The sequence below is a fragment of the Leptopilina boulardi genome, unplaced genomic scaffold, assembly GCF_019393585.1.
Source record: "Leptopilina boulardi isolate dan_hultmark-lab unplaced genomic scaffold, ZJU_Lbou_2.1 LbouV2_255, whole genome shotgun sequence".
In the NCBI taxonomy this organism is placed as follows: Eukaryota; Metazoa; Arthropoda; class Insecta; order Hymenoptera; family Figitidae; genus Leptopilina; species Leptopilina boulardi.
The window spans coordinates 265,348-291,273 of record NW_026137813.1 but is presented as its reverse complement, the minus strand read 5'-3'; the positions used below and the strand labels follow the sequence as shown (position 1 = coordinate 291,273).

At 24.3% G+C, this 25,926-nt stretch overlaps 1 protein-coding gene across 6 annotated transcripts in view; it reads left to right on the top strand.

Annotated features, from left to right (window-relative positions):
* Nucleotides 1–25,926, top strand: part of LOC127280826 (5-hydroxytryptamine receptor 1-like) — a 262,830-nt gene that overhangs the window by 101,431 nt on the left and 135,473 nt on the right. The window contains exon 3 of one of the 6 annotated variants that reach the window (XM_051304101.1): nt 3,243–3,299. The exons of the other annotated variants lie outside the window; for them this stretch is intronic. The gene's annotated coding sequence lies outside the window, so the exon portion shown is untranslated. The remainder of the gene's footprint in view (nt 1–3,242; nt 3,300–25,926) is intronic. 6 annotated transcript variants of the gene reach the window in all.

Below are 25,926 nucleotides of genomic sequence, written 5' to 3'. Positions count from 1 at the left end.
CTCGAGTAACAAATTTCGGAAGAATCTGAGTAAATTTTAAAATTTTAATCCGCCATTTTGAATTTCTAAAAACTAACACCAGATTCGTAATCAGCGACTCCAAAAACCCCCGAGTAAGAAATGTCAGAAGAATCCGAGTAAATTTTAAAATTTAATCCGCCATATTGGATCCGCCATTTTGAATTTCTAAAAACTAACACCAGATTCGTAATCAGCGACCCCAAAAACCCCCGAGTAAGAAATTTCAGAAGAATCCGAGTAAATTTTGAAATTTAATCCGCCATATTGGATCCGCCATTTTGAATTTCTAAAAACTAACACCAGATTCGTAATCAGCGACCCCAAAAACCCCCGAGTAACAATTTCCAAGTAAATTCAATCAATTTTGTGAAAGTTAATCGCCATATTGGATCCGCCATTTTGAATTTTGAAAAACGCCACACGGAATTAAAAAGTACTTATTTTTATTGAAATAATAGGCCTATGCCCGATATTTTATACTTAAACCAATTTTGGACAGAGGGGGGCTTCAGTTGACAAAGAATGCCTCATATATACTAAGGGGGGCGACGCTTCGCGCGCCAGCCCCCTATTTTTTATTGATTTGGTAGGTGTTTGAGTTAATGTTTAGACAATTTCTGGAATTTAAAACTATTATTAATATTTTATTATTTATTTCTTTAAATGTCATTTACGATTTTAATTAACAATAATTTTTATTATTTTCAATTTTTAAAACAAAATTTATCTAATTTTTTAAATTTTCCAGCTAAAATTTGACCCACATTTAAGGTTATGTTCGTTTTTTGGTCATTTTACTTTAAAGTTTGACCTAAATTTTGAGGTTATGTTTGTTCCTTTATCTTTTTGCGCCAAATTTTGGCCTTAATTTTGAGGTTATGTTTGTTTCTTGGTCGTTGCCTAGCAAAATAACTTAACCTTAAAATTTAGTTCAATTTCGGTGGAAAATTCACCTCTCCTTCAACGTAAGGAAAGAGGGGGGCTTGGGACTATATTCACAGTCTTGAAACGAACATAACCTTTCAATTCAGGTCATTTTTGGCAGGAAATCTACCTCTACTTGCGGCTATATTGAAAGTATTGAAATGAACATAACCTCATAATTTATGTCATTTTTGGCGCGAAATACGGAGAGAGATGAGGAAAGGGAGAACGACTTGCTGCTCTATTCAGAGTCTTGAAACAAACATAACCTCAGAATTTAGGTCACTTTCGGCGGGAAATACGTAGAGAGGGGAGGACTTTTTGCCCTATTCAGTTTTGAAATGAACATAACCTCAAAATTTTTGTCATTTTCGAAATCTTTTTATAATATATATGTATATATATATATATAGATACTGCAAATAATAATTATAAATATTTTTACAATTCATTTATAAAACGTGTACTCTTACAATTACATTTTGTATATAACGAAGATGACTATTGATTTTGAAAACCAACTCTCAATTTTAATTAAATAGAAAAGTAACGAAGCATTTTTTTTTGTATTATAATTGGATTTATTTCCGACTGTATATTAAGGACACAGAAAAATATTCTGCTCAGGTTTTTGCAAAGTGCAAGTTGCAACGTGCTTTAGACGGATACTTTCAACTGCAATGAATGTTTTTTTTGTAAGTGTGTATGTGAATGTATTTCAAGCTCGAGTGTATTTTAAATATATATATATTTATGTATGGACAAGCGGAAATAACGCTCTTTACTTTTTCGTGGAAATATTTCTTTATTGAACATGTAATAAAATATAACTTTTATTGATACAATGTCTTATTTTGGATTTCATAAATATTTTTTTTGTTTTGTTGGTAATGCTTTTAGCGCAAAAAATATTTTATTATAACAGTTTTTATTTCTAAATATATATATTTATGTGACGCGCACTGAAGAAAGGTACATAAGAAGAAAAAAAATTATAGGTTATGTTTATAAAGTTAAGAGTGAAAATACAAAGACAGAATCAATTTTTAACATAAACTGTCGAAGCTTAAGTATTTATTACATCAAAAATATAAACTGATTTTGATTTTCAATAAAAAATTATACGCGTATATAATAAATGAAAATAATAATAGTAATTAAATAGAAAATTAATCTAAGATCAAACTAATATAAACATAACTATAAATTTTTGATTCTCTTAGAATGGAGGCACTAACATAACCTCAAGACTTAAAAATTTTTCTTAACGCAAACGAAACTTTAATAAAAATTAATTTCAAACAAATTTAAAAGAATTAGTTATTTTGTACATATCTAATTTTTTCGGATTTTCATTTCTTATTACTTTTTCCTTATTTTTCTTTTTTATTTATGTTTTTCTATTATTATTTTCTTATCTTTATTACTTTATTTTTATTGTTTGAAATATTCTTTTACTGTTTGGTTATTAATTTTCTTAATCTCTTGATCTTTCATCATTAACTATATATCAGCTAAAATTAGTTAATTCTCTTTAATATTATTAATGTTTACTTGTGCATTTAATAGATAAATATATAAATACCTATATAAAAATGTAAATAATTGTGCCGATATACTAGAGTAACGTTTATGTACGTGACATCACGCTTCAAGTTTTCTGACTTAACATTTCACAATATTTGTATAGTAGGAAGTTAATTCTAAAATAAATAGCCCCAGTTGATGCTTCCACTAGTCTGGAAAACAGAGTTGTCAGGTTCAATGTCGAGGAATATATATGTATACAGAACGCAATATTTTATAAATGACACAACATTTATAGTGTTGAATTGACACTCAATATTTTTAGAAAATTAAAACCTAAATATTATAATATTTATTTATTTATTGAAATAAACGGGACAATATTATTATTAATATCAATAATTTAAAAAAAAGTATAAAAAAATATGTGTAAAATTTTTTAACTGTTCCAATAGCAAAAATTTTAACATTGAATTCTTTAAAAAACTATTATAAAATAAGATAAAAAAATTTTCACCTTCATGTTTTCAAAAATTTATTTTCCTGCTCTTTCGAATGGTAAAAATGAAAAAAAAATTAAATAATATAAATATATAAAAATATTTTGTAAAAATAATTTAAATATAAATGTTAGAAAATATTAAAAACATTAAAAATTGATGGATTTTATGTTTAATATTGCAATGTGTCATATAAATAAATGTATTTATTAAAAATCATTTCTCATTATATTGGAAATTTAATTAAAAATATTTTTATTATTGTTTCAGGTGAGTGCATATCTTTCACTGTGTGAAATTTTAGTGTGAACACAGAAAGCCTCAAGCGTAAGTAAATTAGACATTTATTTTTTTAATAAATACTTGACAATTCAATAAAATGTACTTGAAACATATTGGGATGTCCGCTGGGGGTGTGGTTTAGCATTTTTCGCCACTACGTCTAAAAGTTACTCTGATTGGTATAAACTAGACAAAAATTGACAAACATCCTACCTTCAAGGATTAAAAATGTGATTTACGCTATAATCTCTCTTGCACTAATCAGTTTCTGCTTTTTTTATTTTTAAATTATATTCATCTTTATGGTACTTCGTCCTAATTTGTTTATAATTGATTATAGTCTGTTAATAAAATACTTTATTAATGGATTTTATTTAAGGTCTTTATTTTATAAACTTTATAGATAAATAATTTGAATTTCTGATGAATTGTTAATTATAATGTGAAGTTAGTGAAAAATAATTTTTCAGTCTTTTAAAATAGTCACTGAAATGGTAATTTAAAAAATTACATTCTGTAAATCATGAATTTAAAAAAAAATACCATCAAAAATATTCTTCAGAAATAATATTTTTCACTACCTACAGTTGTAATTATGTTTATTTTTCATTTTTATAAATTATTTATTAATAAAAAAGAAAAATAATATATTATAATATTTAAGTGTTATTAAGTTGAATGACATATTTTAAAATTATCGCGCGCTAATTTTGTTAACCAATCAAGTGGCTTTAACTCAATAGGTTATGTTCATTTCTACAACATAACAGCTGTTCTAATCTAAAAGCATGATAAAAAACTTAAGGTTATGTGGGAACAAGTATTTTTTTGGTAGTATACGTTTCACTCTAAAATGAGAAAAGATTTTTGTCTAAAATTTTGAGGGATAATAGATTAGGGTACAAGGAATCTTGCTGTTCTACGAAAAATACATAATTTTGCGTTAAATTATTAAAAAATGAAGTTTAAAAAGTGGCACTTTTAAACGAAAATGGAAACAAAAATGGCGGCGCATACACAGACGATGCTTGAGTGTGTCAGTGCTCCAGTAAACAGCGCCAATTCGAGCGAGTGGCCGCTGAATGAACTATGATATAATACATTATTTTACTAAAACGTCCTTTGCCCACATACCCTTAAAGGAGATCCGAAATTAATTTCCGCTTTGTGTAAAGTAGTGTTGTAGTTATTAATTTTTTTTCTATAATACAATTTAAACATTTTCAATGTTTGTGTTTTATGACAAATAAGATTTATATATAATTTAAATTGGGTCAGCCGGGGTAAATCCGAACGCTAATTATTGCAGCTTAATTAAAATTTAAAAAAATAAGTTAGACATGAGAATTTTTACCTCAGATCCTCATCAAGAGATTCTAAGTATTATCCCATTTTTCGTTTGTTAATTAGCAACAGCATAAACAAAAATAACGAGTATTGCAAAAAAGATTGAAAATCAAAGATAACACACTCTTTCAGTATTTTGTCCGTATTTGAAGAAAAAGAAGCTAAAAATTCATTTTATTATTTATGATTGTTTGTTATGAATATTAGAACAGAAACTATTTTTCATTTTTGCCTTCTGTAAAATTTTATTAATAATATCAGACCGTTCGTATTTACCCCGGAAATTTGGAAAACCGGGGTAAATCCGAACGGTATTTTCAATCATTTTTTTTTATATCAAAAATTGTTTTTATTTGATTACACTATTATTTTAACATTGTAAAAGTACATAGAAAAACGTTTTTCTCTCTATATGTATCCTCGTTAGTAATTAATAAGCAGAAACTTAATCTCTGTTCTCTCGAAGGAGTGTTCCACTTTTTTTGCCAAATGGTTTGTTGAAAAAAGTTTTTCAGGATCTTAATAAAATTTGGTATTCTACGGTTTTTGGGGTCGCTGATTACCAATTTCAAGTCAGTTTTTCAAAATTCAAAATGGCGGATCCAATATGGCGGACGAGAATTAAAAAATTCATTGGATTCGCTCGAAAATTGTTACTCGGGGGGTTTCAGGGTCGCTGATTACGAATTTGGAGTTAGCAAATTTCATCATTTTTAAAAATAAGTTTTAGGAAAGTCCGCCATTTTGAATTTAAAAAATTTCACTTTTATTTTTGTATTTACATTCAATCACTCCAAAATACTTTCTGTACCAAGTTTTGCAAAAATCCGTTATGATTTGATAAAGTTATTGAAGGTTTTAATTGTGTAATGCATTTTAATTTTTAACCTGTTTGATTTTTGTATTTATATATGATGCATTATTACATAATAGGTTTATTATCGTATTTTTTTGAGTTTTTATGTAAGTTTAACAATTGCAATACTTTAAATTTATTTTCCCTAAGATTTTTCTGAAATACAGTGGCGTTCGTATTTACCCCGGTATTTTAGGAAAGTTGCAAAGTATCGAGGTAAATACGAACGCTAAGTTTCCTGCGATTGTAATTTATCAAAAAATTTTGCTACCCCATAAAATTGTTCTATGGAAGTAAAATAACAACTTCATGCACCAGAATACCGGAAGTATTTTTTTTTTAAAGAAAAAACTTATGTTATTGTTGAAACTTACTAAAAGCGTTCGGATTTACCCCGGCTGACCCTATAAGCGTTCATTTTTGACAAAATCAACTGCAGCTCCACCTGTACATTTCTAATCTTGAAATATGTTTCGCCTTTCTATTTACATTTTTCATTTCTCAATTCTTATTTCTTATTTCGATAGTTTTTCGAGTTCGATTATATTCTATTCGACCTTTTATCGCAATGTTTCTTTTTGGAAAGGATTATATCTTTGGGCGATTACACAAAATGTCTTTTTTCTTGTAATTATTTTTTTTTTATAAATTAAAATAAAATTTTTTTATTAATGTTAGTTTCGAAAGCTTTTTTGATGCTCTTTCGATTTGTAATAAGCATTTTTAAAAAAAAATTTTTATAAAAAAAAATAAAACTCAAAAATAAATATGACTTTTTCGAAGTGAAAGGTAGGATTTTTTTTTTATCGAAAGCAGAGATATTTTCCTATAAAAATATATAGTTGAAAAAATGGGACAAGAATGTTTAAATATTTAAAAATAGTAAAAAATGATCAAAAATAAGTTTTTTTTTTATAAACACTTTACTTTTTTTTAAACTTTAAGCACGATTTTTTATACTTTTTTTTATTTTTGCATAAGTAAAAAGTTTTTGAGTAGGTCTGATAATCTCTAAAATTTTTTGCAATATATTTTTAGTATTTCTAGCTATGTATACTGAGAAAAATGTTTAGTATCATCTACCAAAGTTTGGTTCTCTCTACCAAATTTTTTATTTGATATATGTGCAACTAATCCGTTTGGTTCGGGCTACTAAATTTTTTCGTTGAATCATTTTGTTCGGTCTACCAAATTTTTTGTTTTGCACAACTAACTTATTGTTTTTAAGCAAACAAAAAATTTAGTTAAATGAAAATTTGTTTTTTGTTTTCTCAACCAACTTATTTTTTTGTTTCACCCTTTTCTCTTTATATAACCTACCTATGCCTACTTAAATTAATTTCTATCGCGGAAAAAACCTAACACTGCTGGAGCTCGAACCCTCAGACTACGCAACGCTAGTCGAGAACGCTGACCACTACTCTACGAATCCTACTAACAATTTGAGATTAAATCATTTTCACAATGTATAAAAGCTGGAAAAAAACTTTCGTTCTTGTAACAAGTTTTATTTATTTATTTTCACTACACAAACTTTTTTTTTTTAAAAATGTCTGAAAAACATAAAAACTTCAACACTGAAACTTCACGACGCGAACGACATATGGTTAATGTTGACATCCCGTGAATGGGAAGCGACGCCATATTTACGAGAAGAGCGCGTGCGCAATACAGCATGTCAGCTATTTAGTACTGGGAACCAAACTATTTAGTTCGTAAACATGAAAGCTTCAAATATATTTTTTGGTAGAGCCAACTAAACTTCCCGATTTATTGCCACTTTCTATTCTGTTGTGACAACCATATTTTAGTAACGCCAACTAAAAAAGCTCAACTAAATTATTTTCTTATTATTACGAAATTATTTTTCTCAGTGTAAAAATAAAAAAATCCTACCCAAATTTAAAAAAAATAATTTGTTTATAAAACCAATTTTTTTTGGAAAGACTTTTATTGACTAAACTAAATCTTTGTTTAACTGAATATATTAATTTTTTTTTAATAATAATAATTCAATCAGATTGTTTCAAGTGAATTTTTTTTTTTTTTTTTTTTTGATATTGAAATGGAATAAAAATAAAAAAAGGTGTTCTGGCTAAAATGTAGCATTTCCTTTTTGATTCATTCATTCATGCAATTCAATTTCTCTTTTTTATATGAAGACAATTTTTTTTTTTTAAATAAAAATTGGTAAATTGATTTAAAAATATATCTGTTCTCTGTGTTCATTGAATGCCTTTGGAGTAATATTGTTATTTAATTAGAAATTAATTGCTCAAAGTCGCAAATGTTAATTAGGCAACTAATTACACAATTGATTTTCTGTTTTACATTTTACACATTATTTACATTTGATTATCATTAATTGAATAATTTATACTCGTATATATATATAAATAAAATTTGTATTCCCAGTTTTCGAGTACGAAAGATAATTTTTCGAAATTTAATGAATATATGAAAATAGTTTTTTTTTTAACAATCTACATTGATTGGAAAAATTTACAATATATTTTAAGAATATTGTTTTCCACAAATAATAAAGTCATAAAATTTTTAAATAGTAATTCCGATAAAACAAAATTGATTCTTTTTCCATTATATTTTTTATATCGAAATTTAAGTGAAATGATAAGAAATAGAAAATTCGTTTTCTTGTTGCCGATTATTTTATTATTATTATTATTATTATTATTATTATTATTATTAATGTGAAATGAATGGTAAATTTTTTTTCCCAATAAAACGTGGAACTATGAAAGAAACGTTAATATATATATATATATATATATATATATATATATGTTTGGAAAGAGTTTGTGTTGTGTTGGCGTCGGTAACAACCACAACTTGGTGTCGACGAAAGATCATTAATCTATTTCTTGAAGGAACTTCTGTGTGTAGAGTAAGCTTTCGTCTACCCCTTGAAACGGCAATGTAGTTTCATTGTGCACTTTTCAATAAGTCTGTTTTGAAAGAGAGACACTTTTCAAGTTTGTCTCAACACATTTTTAGATTTCATACAAATAAATGCTAGAAATATATATATATATGAAAATTTAAAAAGAATAAATTTTAATATAATAATTTTAAAAGTTTTTTTCAAAATTTTCATATTTATTAAAATTTATAACAAAAAAATTAATTCCTCGGTAATTTTTTTCAAAATTTATTTATTTATTTTTTTAATGCACCAAAAGCCATTTAGTACGAAGTATTTAACAAAATATTACTGACTATTACTAACTTTTTTTAATAAAATTTTTTTATTGAAAAATGTCACGTATGAATATTTTCGAATTAAAAATTATCGAATTTTTTATTTAGCAGAATTTGAAAAAGTAGATTTTACATTTAACTTAATTTTCATATCGAAGAATTTATATTTAACTAAATTTTGTTTTAATATAATTTCTATTCTATTTAACGTCTAGCAAAAATTTTCATAAAGAATTTTTATTTCTCAGAATTATTCTTTTTTTTTATCAAATTTCTATTTATTTTTTTGACTTAATTTTCATTTAACAGAATTGTAATTTAACAAAAATTTTATTAATCAGAATTTTTTTAAGTGAAAGAATTTTTATTTCATCGAAACTCCATTTAACCGAACTTTTATTTGTCCAAATTATTATTTGATAGAAACTTTCACATATCAGATCATACACTCAGCCGAAACATTTCAGCGGGAGTTTTAAAATCCACCAATCAAAAATTAACAAGAAAATTATGATAGAAGTAATTAGATTTTCTATCAAGGAAGATGGAGGCTCTAACATAACCTCAAAAGTGGAAAATGATTTTTAAAGCAAAAAAAATAATTTCTCTTCAATTTTTGTTTGTGTTAAAAACCATTATTCTGTTTTGAGGTTATGTTAGGGTCTCCATTCTTTTTAAATGAAAATTTCGTTAAATAAAAATTCGGTTGATTTAAAATTTTCTTAAAAAAACAAATTAATTTTCTTTCTTTCAAAATATAAAAGTAAGGCAACACCAAATTTGCTCTATTGAAAAATGGTGAAATTTTTTCATAATAAATTAATTTATTCAAAAAAAAAAAAAAAAAAATCTCATGAAAATCAATTTTTGTTTTATAAATTTTTAACAAATCTACAAAAGTTGATCGTCAATCATCCAAAAAAATTTATTTTGATCTATTTTTACCTATAATTATTATTTTAATATTTAAAAAATTTTTATTATTATTTTACTGTAGTTTAAAAATATTAATTAAAATTAATCGATCATATCTTGAGAAATAGAATTGTCGATTTTGAATTTACATTTTCATTAGTTACAATTTCATTATAAAGAATATAGTTTTGCAAACAGGGTCACTGAAAATCAGTGAAATTGTTAATTTTATTTGTAACGTGTAATTTGTTCTTTTTGACATCGTTCATTCTTTTAATGTTATATCAATTTTATTTACACAAGGAAATTTGTTAATTTCCAATTCAAATAATTCATTAAAAAATTATATATATATTTAGAAAAAATTCAACATATTTTAATGTAATGTTTTATTTTTATTATTACAGTAGAAATTGTTAAAAAAAATAATGGTGTTTAATTTTCCCAAGTACAAAGGATAATTTTTTTTTTTTTTTTTTTTATTAATTACCAGCTTTGAAATTTGAGAATTAAATTATTTACGTCAGCTATATAAAATGAGACCTTTTTATAATAGAGTTTTATGCGACTTTTGTTTTTTTGATTTTTTTTTAATGGATGCCTTTTAATTAAAAATTGTAATTTTCTCAGAGCCGAAGTTTTACATTTAACTAAGAATTTTTATTACACGAAAATTTATTTTTAATAAATTTGAAAATGAACTTTCTAAATCATTTACTAAAAAATTTTTTTTTTTTTAAATTAAATTTTAAATAAAAATAATTTTTTTTAAATTAAAACTTGGTTTGAAAGGAAAATATTTATTAAATGCATCATTTACTCTCTAAATCTGAATTGGTAAAAATTTTAACTAATTTGAATTAGTCACTCACTTTTAGCTTTTGAATTAGTAAAATTTAACTAATTAGATTAAAAAAATTTTAATATCAAATTGATTATTTTAGAAAAATGTAACTTATTAATAGTATCTAAATAAAATTTAATATCGAATTAATTAATTAATTTAGTAAAATTTAACTAAAAGTAAAAAAAAAAAAATTTTTTTACTGTCGAATTAGTAAAAGTTAACTAAGTTAAAAGCAAAAAAAAAATGAATCAAATTTGATAAAATTTTTACTAATATTCAAATTTAGAGAGTAAAAAAAAAACAATTTAAGAAAATATTGTATCGCATATACAACTTCTATTTATAATTTTGATCTCTGAAATTGAAATTGCGAATTCTGTACATGAGCGAATTTGCATTTCTAAAGGATTAGACCGATTAAGATGACGTGTCTTTGCTTGTTCCTCTTTAGATTTATCTTTAGAATCATCGTAATAGGATTTCGGTAAATGTTCTTGAAAGCGTTTTCCACTGATGAATCCCAATACTCAACAGTGCATTAAGATTTAATTTACGCTTGCGCCTTTTGTTTTGTTTTTTTTTTTTAATAAAATTATTATTAATATAAACAGATGAAATCGATGTGTATTTCGTTTTATTCACTGAGAAAAATGTTTAGTCAGAGCAACAAAAATTTGCTTGGTCCAACAAAAAAAATTTTTGTTGGTGTTTAAGCAACCAAACTATTTGTTTGAGTCAACCAAAAAACTTGGTTGAGTGTTTTTTGTTGGCATAACAAAAATGTTTGGTTAGCTCAACCAAATTTTTTTTGTTAGGTCAACAAAAATGTTTGGTTGATCAAACAAACAGTTGTTTTTTTAAATTAAAAATTTTATTGTACCTTATTTCGTTTCATTTTATCTTTTTTTAAATTAGTTTATTATTTATTTATTATAAATTTAACGTTTAATTTATATTTATTCCATTGAAATATTTGTGGCCTTTGAAAAATCTCATCTCCGCCTGGGATCGAACCTCTGTTTTTAAACTGCGAGTCGGGAGCTCTAACCACTGGACTACCCATCTTTGTGAGAGATGTAAACTAATTGTTCTCTTAAGGTACGAACTGAGAACAAATTAAATTATTTGGTTGTCGTAACCAAATTTTGGTTGGAATTTAAAAATGTTGAACCAAATAATTTTGTTGGCATAACCAAATTCTTTTCGTTGAGACAACTCTACGACTTTGTTTCAGCCAAGTAAAATTTTGTTACAAGAACCAAAATTGCCTAACTAAACGACTTTGTTACAAACACAAAATATTTTTTTATATTTAGAAATTAGTTATAAAGATGCTTTTTTTCTCTGTGAAATCAGATTTCAAGATAATTAAAATTAAAATTTTTTTTAAATTAAAATTTTCAATTTTTTATTATTTTTTTTTTCGTAAACTTAAATAAATTAAAATTTAATTGATGAATTCAGTTATAAAATCTAATTTATTAATTAAATTAAACTAGGAATATTGAAGTAAAATAATCGCATGTGGAAGTAAAATTTACATTATAAATTCAATGAAATGAAAAGTTTAATAAATTAGAATCAATAATGGAAAAAAGTATAGACAAAGAAGGAAAATTAATATAATTTTGAATGTTTGAGATATTTTAGTTTGAAGAATTTAGAAAATTTTGTGCAATGAATATTGATATCTAAGCACTTTGAGTTTTTTTTTATATATTATAAAAGAGAATACCTTTGATCTTACAAAGTATAGAAAACTTCTCTACTTTTCAAATCAGTGATAAAATATCAAATATTAATTTTCCTTTTTTAAAAATAATTTTTCAAATTTTTGCAATTAATATATACATTTTCCATTTTGTTAGAATTTATTTACCTTCATTTTATTATTATTCATTTTCATATTTATAAATAAATTTGATACTTTTAATTAGTTTTGAAGTAAAGTTTTATGAAAAATTTGCGATAGTTGTTAATTTCACCTTTCTCATTAATTACTGTAAAGAAAAAAAAAAAAAAAATTTTCTTTTTTTTCAACAAAGTTTTCAAATTACTTCAAGAAAAATCTTGAAAGTTCCTTTTATCAAAAATTAGAAAAAAAAGAAAGATGACCAAATGTTGAAAGTATTTTATAGTTTTCATGAAAGAGCGACTCATTGATTAAAATTTAAAAGTAGGTCAAAAAGTTTTTAGTTTCAACAGTTCAGTTTAATATTTTCTATATTATTTATTTTTCTCTTTGTAATAAATATCTTTTTTTTGCTCTTTTAAAAAAAATATATATATGACTTTCTGTTTTGTGAATTTAAAAAAAAAATTATTTTAATTTCGTGTGAATATATATTTCACATGATTTAACCTTGATAAAACTTGACATTTTATTTGATTTTTAATTGTGCCCTAAATTTCCAACAAGTCGAGTAGAAACGAATCTCATGAGAAATGCAGTCTCTAAATTGGACTGCTTTTGAATTTTGCTCGAGTAAGTTGAAATACATTCGCGCTTCTGCTTTCAGTTGAGAAGTTCTAAGCTCGAAGAGCCCAATCATCCGCTTATGAAATACCAAATTACAGCAAGCGTGTTGGAGGAGCTCTAAAAGAGCTTCAGAAACAAGTTCATTTGTTTCATTTTGACACGCTTTTCACACTCCAAAAACATATTACAATGGAAATGAAAAAATAAATAAACAGTTTATTTTAAAAATATTATTTTTCCAAATTTTTCTCTTTTCTTTTTTGATTCAGAATTTCTCAAACAGATCACAACTAAAATTAACAAATTAAATTGGTTTTTTTTTACTCCTATAGGGTCAGCCGGGGTAAATCCGAACGCTACACGGAAAAAAAGAAAAAGTAACTTTTACTACTTTAAAAGTAAAATTGGACCTGTCCGAAGTTTCTGCGCATCTCTGGCAACTTTTACTCCAAAAATAATAAAATTTACTTCAGAAATAGTAAAAATTACTACGGAAACAGTAAAATTTACTACAGAAATAGTCAATTTTACTATTTTTCGAGTAAAAGTTGCCAGAGATGCGCAGAAACTTCGGACAGGTCCAATTTTACTTTTAAAATAGTAAAAGTTACTTTATTCGTTTTTCCATTTTTCTCCGTGTAATTATTTCAGCTTAATTAAAATTTAAAAAAATAAGTTAGACATGAGAATTTTTACCTCAGATCCTCTTCAAGAGATTCTAAGTATTATCCAATTTTTCGTTTGTTAATTAGCAACAGCATAAACAAAGATAACGAGTATTGCAAAAAAGATTGAAAATCAAAGATGACACTCTTTCAGTATTTTGTCTCGTATTTGAAGAAAAAGAAGCTAAAAATTCATTTTATTATTTATAATTCTTTGTTATGAATACTAGAACAGAAACTATTTTTCATTTTTGCCTTCTGTGAAATTTTATTAATAACATCAGACCGTTCGTATTTACCCCGGAAAATTGGAAAACCGGGGTAAATCCGAACGGTATTTTCAATAATTTTTTCTTATATCAAAAATTGTTTTTATTTGATTACACTATTGTTTTAACATTATAAAAGTACATAGAAAAAAGTTTTTCTTTCTATATATATATCCTCGTTAGTAATTAATAAACAGAAACTTAATCTCTGTTCTCTCGAAGGAGTGTTCCACTTTTTTTGCCAAATGGTTTGTTGAAAAAAGTTTTTTCAGGATCTTAATAAAATTTGGTATTCTAGGGTTTTTGAAGTCGCTGATTACCAATTTGAAGTTAGTTTTTCAAAATTTAAAATGGCGGATCCAATATGGCGGAAGAGAATTAAAAAAAATTCATTGGATTCGCTCGAAAATTGGAAAGTCCGCCATTTTAAATTTAAAAAATTTGACTTTTATTTTTGTATTTACATTCAATCACTCCAAAATACTTTCTGTAGCAAGTTTTGCAAAAATCCGTTATGATTTGATAAAGTTATTGAAGGTTTTAATTGTGTAATGCATTTTAATTTTTAACCTGTTTGATTTTTGTATTTATATATGATGCATTATTACATAATAGGTTTATTATCGTATTTTTTTGAGTTTTTATATAAGTTTAACAATTGCAATACTTTAAATTTATTTTCCCTAAGATTTTTCTGAAATACAGTGGCGTTCGTATTTACCCCGGTATTTTAGGAAAGTTGCAAAGTATCGAGGTAAATACGAACGCTAAGTTTCCTGCGATTGTAATTTATCAAAAATTTTTGCTACCCCATAAAATTGTTCTATGGAAGTAAAGTAACAACTTCATGCACCAGAATACCGGAAGTATTGTCTTTTAAAAGAAAAAACTTATGTTATTGTTGTAACTTATACTAAAAGCGTTCGGATTTACCCCGGTTGACCCTATTAGCGTTCATTTTTGACAAAATCAACTGCAGCTCCACCTGTACATTTCTAATCTTGAAATATGTTTCGCCTTTCTATTTACATTTTTCATTTCTCAATTCTCATTTCTTATTTCGATAGTTTTTCAAGTTCGATTATATTCTATTCGACCTTTTATCGCAATGTTTCTTTTTGTAAAGGATTATCTTTGGGCGATTGCACAAAATGTCTTTTTTCTTCTAATTATTTTTTTTTCTTATAAATTAAAATAAAATTTTTTTATTAATGTCAGTTTCGAAAGCTTTTTTGATGCTCTTTCGATTGGTAATAGGCATTTTTGAAAAAAAAAATTTTGATAAAAAAAATTAAAACTCAAAAATAAATATGACATTTTCGAAGTGAAAGGTAGGATTTTTTTTTTATCGAAAGCAGAGGTATTTTCCTATAAAAATATATAGTTGAAAAAATGGGACAAGAATGTTTAAATATTTAAAAATAGTAAAAAATGATCAAAAAAAAGTTTTTTTTATAAATAAATTACTTTTTTTAAAACTTTAGGCACGATTTTTTTTATACTTTTGTTTTTATTTTAGCATAAGTAAAAATTTTTTGAGTAGGCCTGATAATCTCTAAAATTTTTTGCAATATATTTTTAGTATTTCTAGCTATGTAAAAATAAAAAAATCGTACCCAAAGTTAAGAAAATAATTTGTTTATAAAACCAATTTTTTTTGAAAAGACTTTTATTGACTAAACTAAATCTTTGTTTAACTAAATATATTCATTTTTTTAAAATAATAATTCAATCAGATTGTTTCAAGTGAATTTCTTTTTTTTTTTTTTGATATTGAAATGGAATTTTAGACGAATTTTCATTTTTGAATTATCATTTGACAGAATTTCTTTTTATAAAAATTTTTACTTAATAAAATTTCTAGCTATCGAATTTTTGTTTGACAGAATTTTAATTTTATACACTGAAAAAAAAGATTTTGTGTTTGCAACAAAATTGTTTGGTTAGGCAATTTTGGTTCTTGTAACCAAATTTTTTGTTGGCTGAAACAAAGTCGTAGAGTTATTCCAACCAAACATTTGGTTAGGCCAACAAAATTATTTGGTTCAACATTTTTAAATTCCAACTAAAATTTGGTTAAGACAAAAAAATAATTTGGTTAATACAACAAAATAGTTTGGTTTAAAAAACCAAATGATCGTTTGTTGTCCAAACCAAAATTTGATTACGACAACCAAATAATTTAATTCGTTCTCAGCTCGTACCTTAAGAGAACAATTAGTTTAAATTTCTCACAAAGATGGGTGGTCCAGTGGTCAGAGCTCCCGACTCGCAGTTTAAAAACAGAGGTTCGATCCCAGGAGATGAGATTTTTCAAAGTCCACAAATATTTCAATTGGATAAATATAAATTAAACATTAAATTGATAATAATAATAATAATAATAATAATAATAATAATAATAATAATAATAATAATAAATGAAAATTCTGACAAATTAAAATTCAGAAACAAATAAAAATTCCATGAATTAAGTTTTCGGTTATATAAAAATTTTGTAACATAAAAAATCTGTTTAATGGAAGTTATGTCAAAAAATAAATTCGAACAAATATAAATTTAGCTAAAAAAAATTCTAACTAATGAAATTTTATGAAATAAAAATTTTAATAAATTAATTTTGGATATTATATTCATACGTTTTGAAAATTAATAACTTTTGTGAAAAATTTTAGGTGATCAGTTTGAGAAATTCTGACCCTTTTCTTTTTTTTTCCTTTTTTTTTTTTATTGTTACGATTGATGCAAGTAATACCGAGATTTCTTTGAAAACGCAATGCATAAATTGTTACGTAAAAAATACTTGAAATGCAAGGTGACATAAATATTAATGACTATGATTTAAAACTCAATGAATCTCAATAGCGTGAGAAATCTCTTGATTTCCGTGTGTGCGAGAAAAAAATTTAGAATTCCTACTGCAACGTTTCAATTTCTTTTTTTTTTTTTTGTATTATTTCCATAAAAAGATGAATAAGAAAATTCTTTTTTAGTTATCAAAAATATGACAATGTTATTTGAAAAAAAATTAATCTTAATTTTTATTTTATCTTTATTATTGTTTCTTTTTTATTTTTTGTAAATTAGAATTAACTTTAATTTTGCTAGTTTCAAAATTTGTAAATATATGAAAGTAAATGATAATCCAGATGTTACACACATTTGATGTGAAATTGGATAGTTGATAAAAATTTTTCTTTCGTTATTAGTTGTCGTCGCATTAATAGATGAAACGATTCTGCTCATGCTATGCTACTGCTTCTGTCGTCGTAACAATTGGAGAACAGTTATCACGACCATTAGCGTCAAAAACATAAGCAGAAGTGAAACTTTTAGTCCGATAAAATTCAACTCCACGGTTTTCTGAAGAAAATATAGTCTATTATCCAGTTGTTACAAAACCCGTTAATTAAATTATCAGAAACAGCGAAACAACTGTTACAAAATAATTGTGTGGTTGTGTTGTTTTGACAAAATTAAAAAAAAAAAAAATTATTATGTAATAAAATTTCCGTTGTTTCAAAATTTAAAAAAATTTTAAAAACTAAAGTAAAAAAAAAATTTTATTTTATTCTAGAAATACATTTTTAACTGACATATACATATTTTAGCCAAAACTAATTTTTAAATTTAAATTAGTGAAAATTAGTGGAAATTTCTAATTTTAAAAAAAATTTTTACTAAAACTTTAGTTCAAAAAATATTACTAAATTAAATAGTACTAAAAAGTAGTTTACTAAAAATTATTAGAAATTTCGACTAATTTTTAGTATTTTTTTTTTACTAAAACTATAGTATTAAAAAATATTACTAAAATATTTGATAATAGTTAAATTTAGTAATTTTTAGTAGTTTTTTAATAAAACTTTATTTTTAAAAAATATTACTATTTGAAAATTGCCACTAATTTTTAGTAGTTTCTTTTACTAAATCTTTAGTAAAAAAATATTACTAAATAAAATAGTAATATTTTACTAAAAATCAGTGAAAATTTTGGCTAATTTTTGGTATATTTTCACTAAAACTATAGTAATAAAAAATATTACTAAAATATTTGATATTAGTTATATTTACAATTAGTAATTTTTAGTATTTTTCTAGTAAAACTTAATTTTAATAAAAATATTTACTAAATTTGCCGTACAAAGTAATATTTTACTAAAAAAATTAGTGAAAATTTCGACTAATTTTTAGTATTTTTTTTCTTACTAAATTTTTAGTACATGTAAAAATAACTAATCAACAAATTAGTAGAAAATTTAGAAAAAATAATAATAAGAAATTATTTAATTTTATAGGTATTTTTTTATTTTTATATTGTTTATATAGTAAAAAAATAATAAGTTATTAAATTTTTTTAGTGCAAATTAATAAAGTGTAGGTAGTTAAATCGATAATATGTCATTCAAAAACTGTTTGTATAATCGAATTCAAAATTTGCCATCGCTTAGGGATTTAGGGCAAACGACAGTTTGAAGTTATTACTGCGAAGATTCTCCAAAGACATAAATCTAATATCACTTTATGACATGAGATGTCGTATATCACTCCAACTTGAAATTTGGATTCTTTATAGGCACCTAACATTATTATAATAGAACTTTCAAGATTTTATTCTATAATAATTTCTTTTTAATATATTATTTACCAATCGTTTTATTTGTTTTATATTAACCGTAATATTTTTTAATAATAATTTCTGTATTAATAATAAAAAAAAAACATGCAGCATTACTTTGTATCAAAATTTATTTTATACATTTTGAGGTTATAATCGACTCGGGATGAGTCAAAAGGCTTAAAATTTGAAGTTATGCGCAGTTGTTTAATTTGCATATTTGCCTCTCTTTACTCGAATATTTGAATTAATTTTTAGGTTATATTTGCGTTTTTTATTTTTAAAATAGTTATTCATTTTTTCCAAGTATATGACATTAACCTTATACATCAAATTAAAGCAGTCATGACATAATCTCAAATCCAATAGCTTCTTTATTTTGAATTTGAAGGTTATGTTCGACTCTTGACCCAAATAGATAAATATTTCTTTCGTTTAATTAAAAAAATTTTATTTTGAAACAAATAATAAATTATTATTTAGTTTTGTGACAATTATATATTTTTTATTTAATTTGAAATATAAATTATATTTGGTTTAAATTAAATGAAAATTTCTCTAGGAATTATATATATATAGATCATTTTCTGATTGTCAATAAAGATTGTATGCTCAAATTATATAGCAGGTAATAGAATTTGATGATTTGCCTTTGATTTTGGAATGCGCTATTATATCCGGTCATTTTGACGCAACACACGTATTGGAAATCCAGTCGTAATATCGCATATAAACATCTCATTTCTGTGCAAGGGAAAGGTATAACCGCATAACTGACATTTTCTTTTTTTTTTTTTTTTTTTATTAAATTTGGGATAATATCAGAATTTTTTTTTATTTTAGTAATGCTTTTTAAAATTTCATAACGTAATATGTTTAATTATTTTGATAATTTTACTCATAATAATATTAATTTAAATAATATTTAAAAAAATATTATTTAATTATATAATTATTGGAAATTGAATTTTGGTTATCGAGCGACTGATCGACATTATCGCATAACTGAATTTCGATTGAAAAGAAAAAACAATTAACCCCCTTTGAAAATTTAATATGAAAAAATTAATGACATTAAAAACAGATTAAGGTTTCGAGTTATATATTTCAAAGTTTGACCCAACAAAATTTCATTTTTGTTTTATTGAATTTTACTCAATTTTCTTTAATATTCTTTCACGCCTATATGACAAAAATGTCAATAACTTTTTATCAAAATTAATGTTTTTTATTTTTCGTGGTCGCTAGTTACGAATTCGATGTCAGTTATTCAAAATTTAATATAGCGGACAAATTTTTTTTAAATAAATTAGATTTACTTGTAATTTTTAACTTTTGGTGTTTAGTGGTCATTGATTACGAATCTGATGTTGTTTTTTCAAAATTTAATATGGCGGATTCAATATAGACAAAAAAAATTTTTTTTAACTTTATCCAAATTACTTAAAACTCGCAGTTGTCGGTAGTTTTTTGAGTCAGAAATTACAAATTTAATATCAGATTTGTAATCAGCGACACTAAAAATCCCCAAGGTATTAAATTTTAAAAAATATCAATTTTTTAGCAAAATTGGCTGTAATGTTGGGTCCGCCATATTGAATTTTGAAAAGTTGATCTTTAATTCTCATTGGTTTTCTTCTATTTCGTCAGGATTTTTTTCTAACCTTAAAAAAATATTGTATTTTTGGTGATATTTATTTAAACATTATTAGATTTACATAAAACTTGGTATCCAAGATAATTTGGGGTCACTGATGACAAATATAAGGTTAGATTTTCAAAATTCAAAATGGCGGATCCAATATGGCAGGCAAATTTTGTCGAAAATTGGTCATTTTAAAAAAATTTTCTTAAAAATTGATAAGTTTATATGAAATTTGTTATTTAGAGGTTATTAGGCTTGCTGATTATGAATCTGAAGTTGGATTTTCTGAATTCAAAATGGCGGATTTAATATGTCAGGCAAATTTTTCAAAAATTGGTTAATTTTTAGAAATTTTCATAAGGTTTTATGAAATTTGTTACTAAGGAGATTTTCGGCTTACTAATTTTATGAATCTTAAGTCAAATTTTCAAAATTCAAAATGGCAGATCCAACATGGCGAACAAATTTTGCTAAAATTGGATATTTTTTTTGTAAAACTTAGTACCTAGGGGCTTTTAATGTCTCTGATTATGAATCTGGCATCAGATTTTTGAAATTCTCCAAATTTTTAGAAATTTTTTTAAATATTGATAGATTTACATGAAATATGTCAATTGGGGATTTCTTGGTTTTGTTGATAGGCCATTTTGAAATTTGAAAATCTTACTTTAGATTCGTAATCAGTGACTCTAAATTACACTAAATACCAAGTTTTATGTAAATCCATGAATTTAAAAAAAATTCGTGTACTATCAAAAATCCGTTATCTTTTTTGAGGTTAGGAAAAAAATCCTGACTTGATGGAGCAAAACGGACTTTAGATCTGTTTATAGTGGTCCAAAATACAAACCTGGAAGTACATCCAGAGAATAGATTTCGTTGATGTAAAGAAACCAATTTTTTGACTTGTTTTCTTTCAGTCAAAATAAAATTTTCTTTGAAACAAAAAAAGCTTCTTAGTTTCAAAGAAAATTTCTTTGAATGAAAGAAATTTGTGCATTAAATCAAAGAAATTTTAACATTAATATAGAGTTAAAGAAACATTTATTTGAATTAAATAAAAAAATTTCTTTGAAATGTAAATAATTTTTTTCTTGAGTCAAAGATAATTTGTTTGAAACAAATAAATTTTTTTTGTATCAGTGCGATTCCAAGTGAGATTTTGACTTTTTCGGAGTAGGTTAACCGATTGCAATGAAACTTTGGAATTTTGTTATATATAGTAAGACTAATCTTTAACGTAAATTTCAGCCTAAAATATTTGTTAGTTTACGAGATTTGCAACAATAACAAAAAATTTAAAACTGCTATATCTTCCGTTCTAATAAACGGATTGAGGTCTACTTTTTTTTAAAATGTCAAGAAAAATGAGAGGAATAAATCTCTTTCAGAACATTTTTTTATAATTTTACAACTAAAAAAATTATTAAATAATAATTGAATAACTTTCGCGCGACTAACTAAAATTCAATCACTTAAACGCTAAAATGATCTTACCTGTGTTTTCTTTAATGTTCTAAAGGATTTTTATTGTAAATGTAAATTTAACTTAAGAAATTTTATTAATTTATTAGTATAAACAATTGAGATTTCTGCTAGTTGACGTGCAGACGACATTGCGCACGCAGCATTCTCACATAGCCAACTGACGTGATTCGTGGACTAAATTGGCTATGTGAGAATGCTGCGTGCGCAATGTCGTCTGCACGTCAACTAGCAGAAATCTCAATTGTTTATACTAATAAATTAATAAAATTTCTTAAGTTAAACTTACATTTACAATAAAAATCCTTTAGAACATTAAAGAAAACACAGGTAAGATCATTTTAGCGTTTAAGTGATTGAATTTTAGTTAGTCGCGCGAAAGTTATTCAATTATTATTTAATAATTTTTTTAGTTGTAAAATTATAAAAAAATGTTCTGAAAGAGATTTATTCCTCTCATTTTCCTTGACATTTTAAAAAAAAGTAGACCTCAATCCGTTTATTAGAACGGAAGATATAGCAGTTTTAAATTTTTTGTTATTATTGCAAATCTCGTAAACTAACAAATATTTTAGGCTGAAATTTACGTTAAAGATTAGTCTTACTATATATAACAAAATTCCAAAGTTTCATTGCAATCGGTTAACCTACTCCGAAAAAGTCAAAATCTCACTTGGAATCGCACATCAATGAAAAATTTTCTAAATAAATTGATTTCTTTGAATCAAAGAAATCTTTTTTCTGGGTGTAGCGTACTCTGATCCCTGAAACCCGAAACTTTATTTTTGATATGCTTGAAGTTCTAAATGTTCAAATAAACGAAATTATATTTTTTTGTCTATAAATTTTTTAAAAATTACTACATTAATGAAAAAATATAAACTACATTAAAAATTTAATAAATTATTAATTTACTTTCGGATATTTAGAAAACAATATTTTTTAATTTAATACGAAGTCGAGTATGAAGTTAAAAATTTAGTAATCAAATTTCTCGTTGATTTGAACATTTTGAACTTTAAAGACACATTTTTTTGTGGGTCTGTATTATTAAAGTTAATTATAAATTTTAAATAACATTTTTTGTTTTAAAGATAAACTTTTATTATTTATATTAAAACATAAAAATTGAATATTTCTATACACAGTTGTGTTGGAATATGGTGAATGGATTTTCGCCGATTAACTTGACGGAAATAGAAACGAGAAATGACAGTTCTTGCGTGTTTGTTTTCAAACAAGTATAACCATAATCGGATCTATAATATAGCAGCTGACGATCAATTTCGATTGATAATATCTTTATAGCGCATTATCGAAAATTAAGATCTCTATATTACTAAAGATATTTGAAAATATAGTACCTAGTTTCCGAGGAAACGAAATAGAAAATGATCCTATGATATTTCAAAAGATAAGCTGAATATATTTTAAACCATTTTCTTTTCAATTTACTTTTATTAATTGTCCTTTCAGTTATTTTTCAATTATCTTTCAGTAGGGATTTTTTTTTTCATTTTTTCAAAGCATTATTATTTCTTCATTGTTTTTCTTTTTTTTTTTTTTGGAATAATTAAACAAAACTTTTAATTAACTATTTTTATATTATATTTTAAATTACATTTTTTTAAATTACGTTCCAGACAGTTCAGGAACAAATTTTACTTGGGCAAGTAATTTAAAAATGAAAAATTTGTTTTTATTTAAAAGAAATTAGAATTAGGTTGTTGAACTGGGGCTATTCTACTCATCCAGGGGCTACTATACTCAGCGGCAGTTTTTAATTAATTTAATTATTTATATTGAAATGTTTCAACTTGACGCTAACTTTTTGTTGCGTATTTTTAATATATTTATAATATTTACTAGCTGTCGCACCCGTCTTCGACGGTTATAATATTTAGATTTAATAAATTTTGAAATTTATAATTACATCCAATTGGATCTAATTTCAAAGAGTAAAAAAGTAATTTTCGATTTTTTATTTTTACAATATCTGATTTCATATTCAGATTTGCAATTATTAATTTTAAAATTTTGATAAAATTCTTAAAATTTCTTGTTAAAAGCATACTTAATTGGTCACAAAATTTTAAATAAAGAACGTTTAGTAAAGAATTATCAAAAAATAAAAAATGTTAAATTTTTTGAAAGTGTCATATTTTTGTTTAAATTAATATTTTTCATTGGTGTGCAGCTAAGATTGCGTTTAATACCCAACAGACTAAAAACATTATTGTTTTACTTATAAAAAGTTGAACATAACGAATTCTTATATTACAATGTTATTAAAAAAATTGGAAATTCAAAAATTTGATTTAGACTTTTAAATTCAGACTATTTACTTAATTTAATAAAAAAATTGATTGTATTTATGTGAAAAAATTAGGTACAAATAGTTTCAAATCAATCTGTCAAAAAATAAAAAAAATTGCATTTTTTTGATTTTTTTAAATTTTTTGAAAAAATGTCATAACTTTCGTTCATGTTAATATTTTTTAATCAAATATGGCTAAGATTTTAAGTTACGTTAAGACTGAATACGCTGCCAAGTTTTACCTCAATCGGTTGAGCCGTTTTAAAGTTGTGCCGGTACAAAATATTGACGACAGACAGACAGACAGACAGATAGACAGACAGACAGACAGAATTTTTATTTATGGCATATTTGTTATCTTTACTACTTAAAATGATAAACTATGCAAGAAAAAATTAATTTGGAGCAATGTACAGACAAAAGTCTGATTTTATTAATATAGATTAATTAATATTAATATGTAAATATAAGGTTTCACAGGTTACATTATAACCTCAAAAAAGTAACTTTTCTTACAATATTTATATGTTTTTCAAGTTAACTTTTGTAACTTTTTCTCCTAAAATTATATTTAAAAAACTTGTCAGAAATTATATTGAGTTGTTTTACTTAACCTAAAAATTTTTCATTTTTTAATAAATATAGATTTTAGTAAAATTAAAATATTAAACTTTCAAGTTAAACAATTGTTGTAAAAAAAATTTTTTTTTAGATTTTCAACTTTTTTTATTGTTATCTAGACTATCTGCAAAAAACGATTTCATACAGTTAAAGCTGTGTAAAAAAAAATTTTGAGGATATTTTAAAAAGAAACTTTGCTGAGTATAATAACCCCAAACGCGGAGCTATAAAACAATATTCTATTAATTTCCATCAACGGGGGCTATTATACTCAAAAAAATGCTACTTTTCACCAAAATTAAGAATTTAAATTAAAATTTTTTTTTAATTCTTATGTTATGTTGTGGACATTTGTCTAAAGGTATCTGTAAGTAAGACGACAAAAAAAAATTTTTTTACCACAATTATAGAAACTTGAAGTGGTGAGTATAATAGCCCCGCGTTTGGGACTATTATACTTTGGGGCTATTATACTCGACATTTCAAGTTTCTATAATTTTGGTAAAAAAAAAAAATTTTTGTCGTCTAACTTACAGAATATATTCCGACTGATGTCCAAAACATAATACAAGAATTGAAAAATTTTTTTAATTGAAATTCTTAATTTTTATGAAGCAATGAATAAAAAAGTAGCGTTTTTTGAGTATAATAGCCCCCCATTGACGTAAATTAATAGAATATTGTAGAAAACTATAAAAATATGGTTATAATGGTAAGAAATTCCATAATAAAAAAAAAAAAAAATAAATAAATAAAATTAAGACTTAGTCAATTTTATAATCGTTTGGATAGGTGCGATGATAATACAAAAACGTGTGAGTAAAATACCAATTTAACAGATCACGTAGTAATCATCCTTCGTCTTGTTATCTTGTGAATATAAATTCAATGATAACAACGGCATAAAGATCGCGTGCTTACGTTTTAGGCATCACATAAAATTACACAGCTTGAGAAACTAGAATTAGAAATTTATCGTTATAACTTCTTTAAATTGTCACTTTAATGATTTTTCCATTATTAAGAAATCATCATAAATTTACGTCACTTAATTCACATAAGACATATTATTATTATTATTGTCCATATTAAAATTTATTTCTGAACGAAAATATGTTTGATAACGTAATCCAAAAAATTTCCAATTTTAAATATATTTTTAGTTCTGGAAAAAATAATTTTTTTAGTTTGAGGTTATGTTTCGGGACTAAGTAACCTTAAGAACTTTGGTACAATTTTACGTTTTTTCAAAATTTTAATATTGAAATAAACCAAAAATTAAATTAATTAGATTAAAATATTTTGTTAACTTTTTTTTACGGCACAATGTTAAACTACAATTTGAAGAATTTAGTATAAGTTTTGTTTTTTTTGGAAATTTGTAGTTTA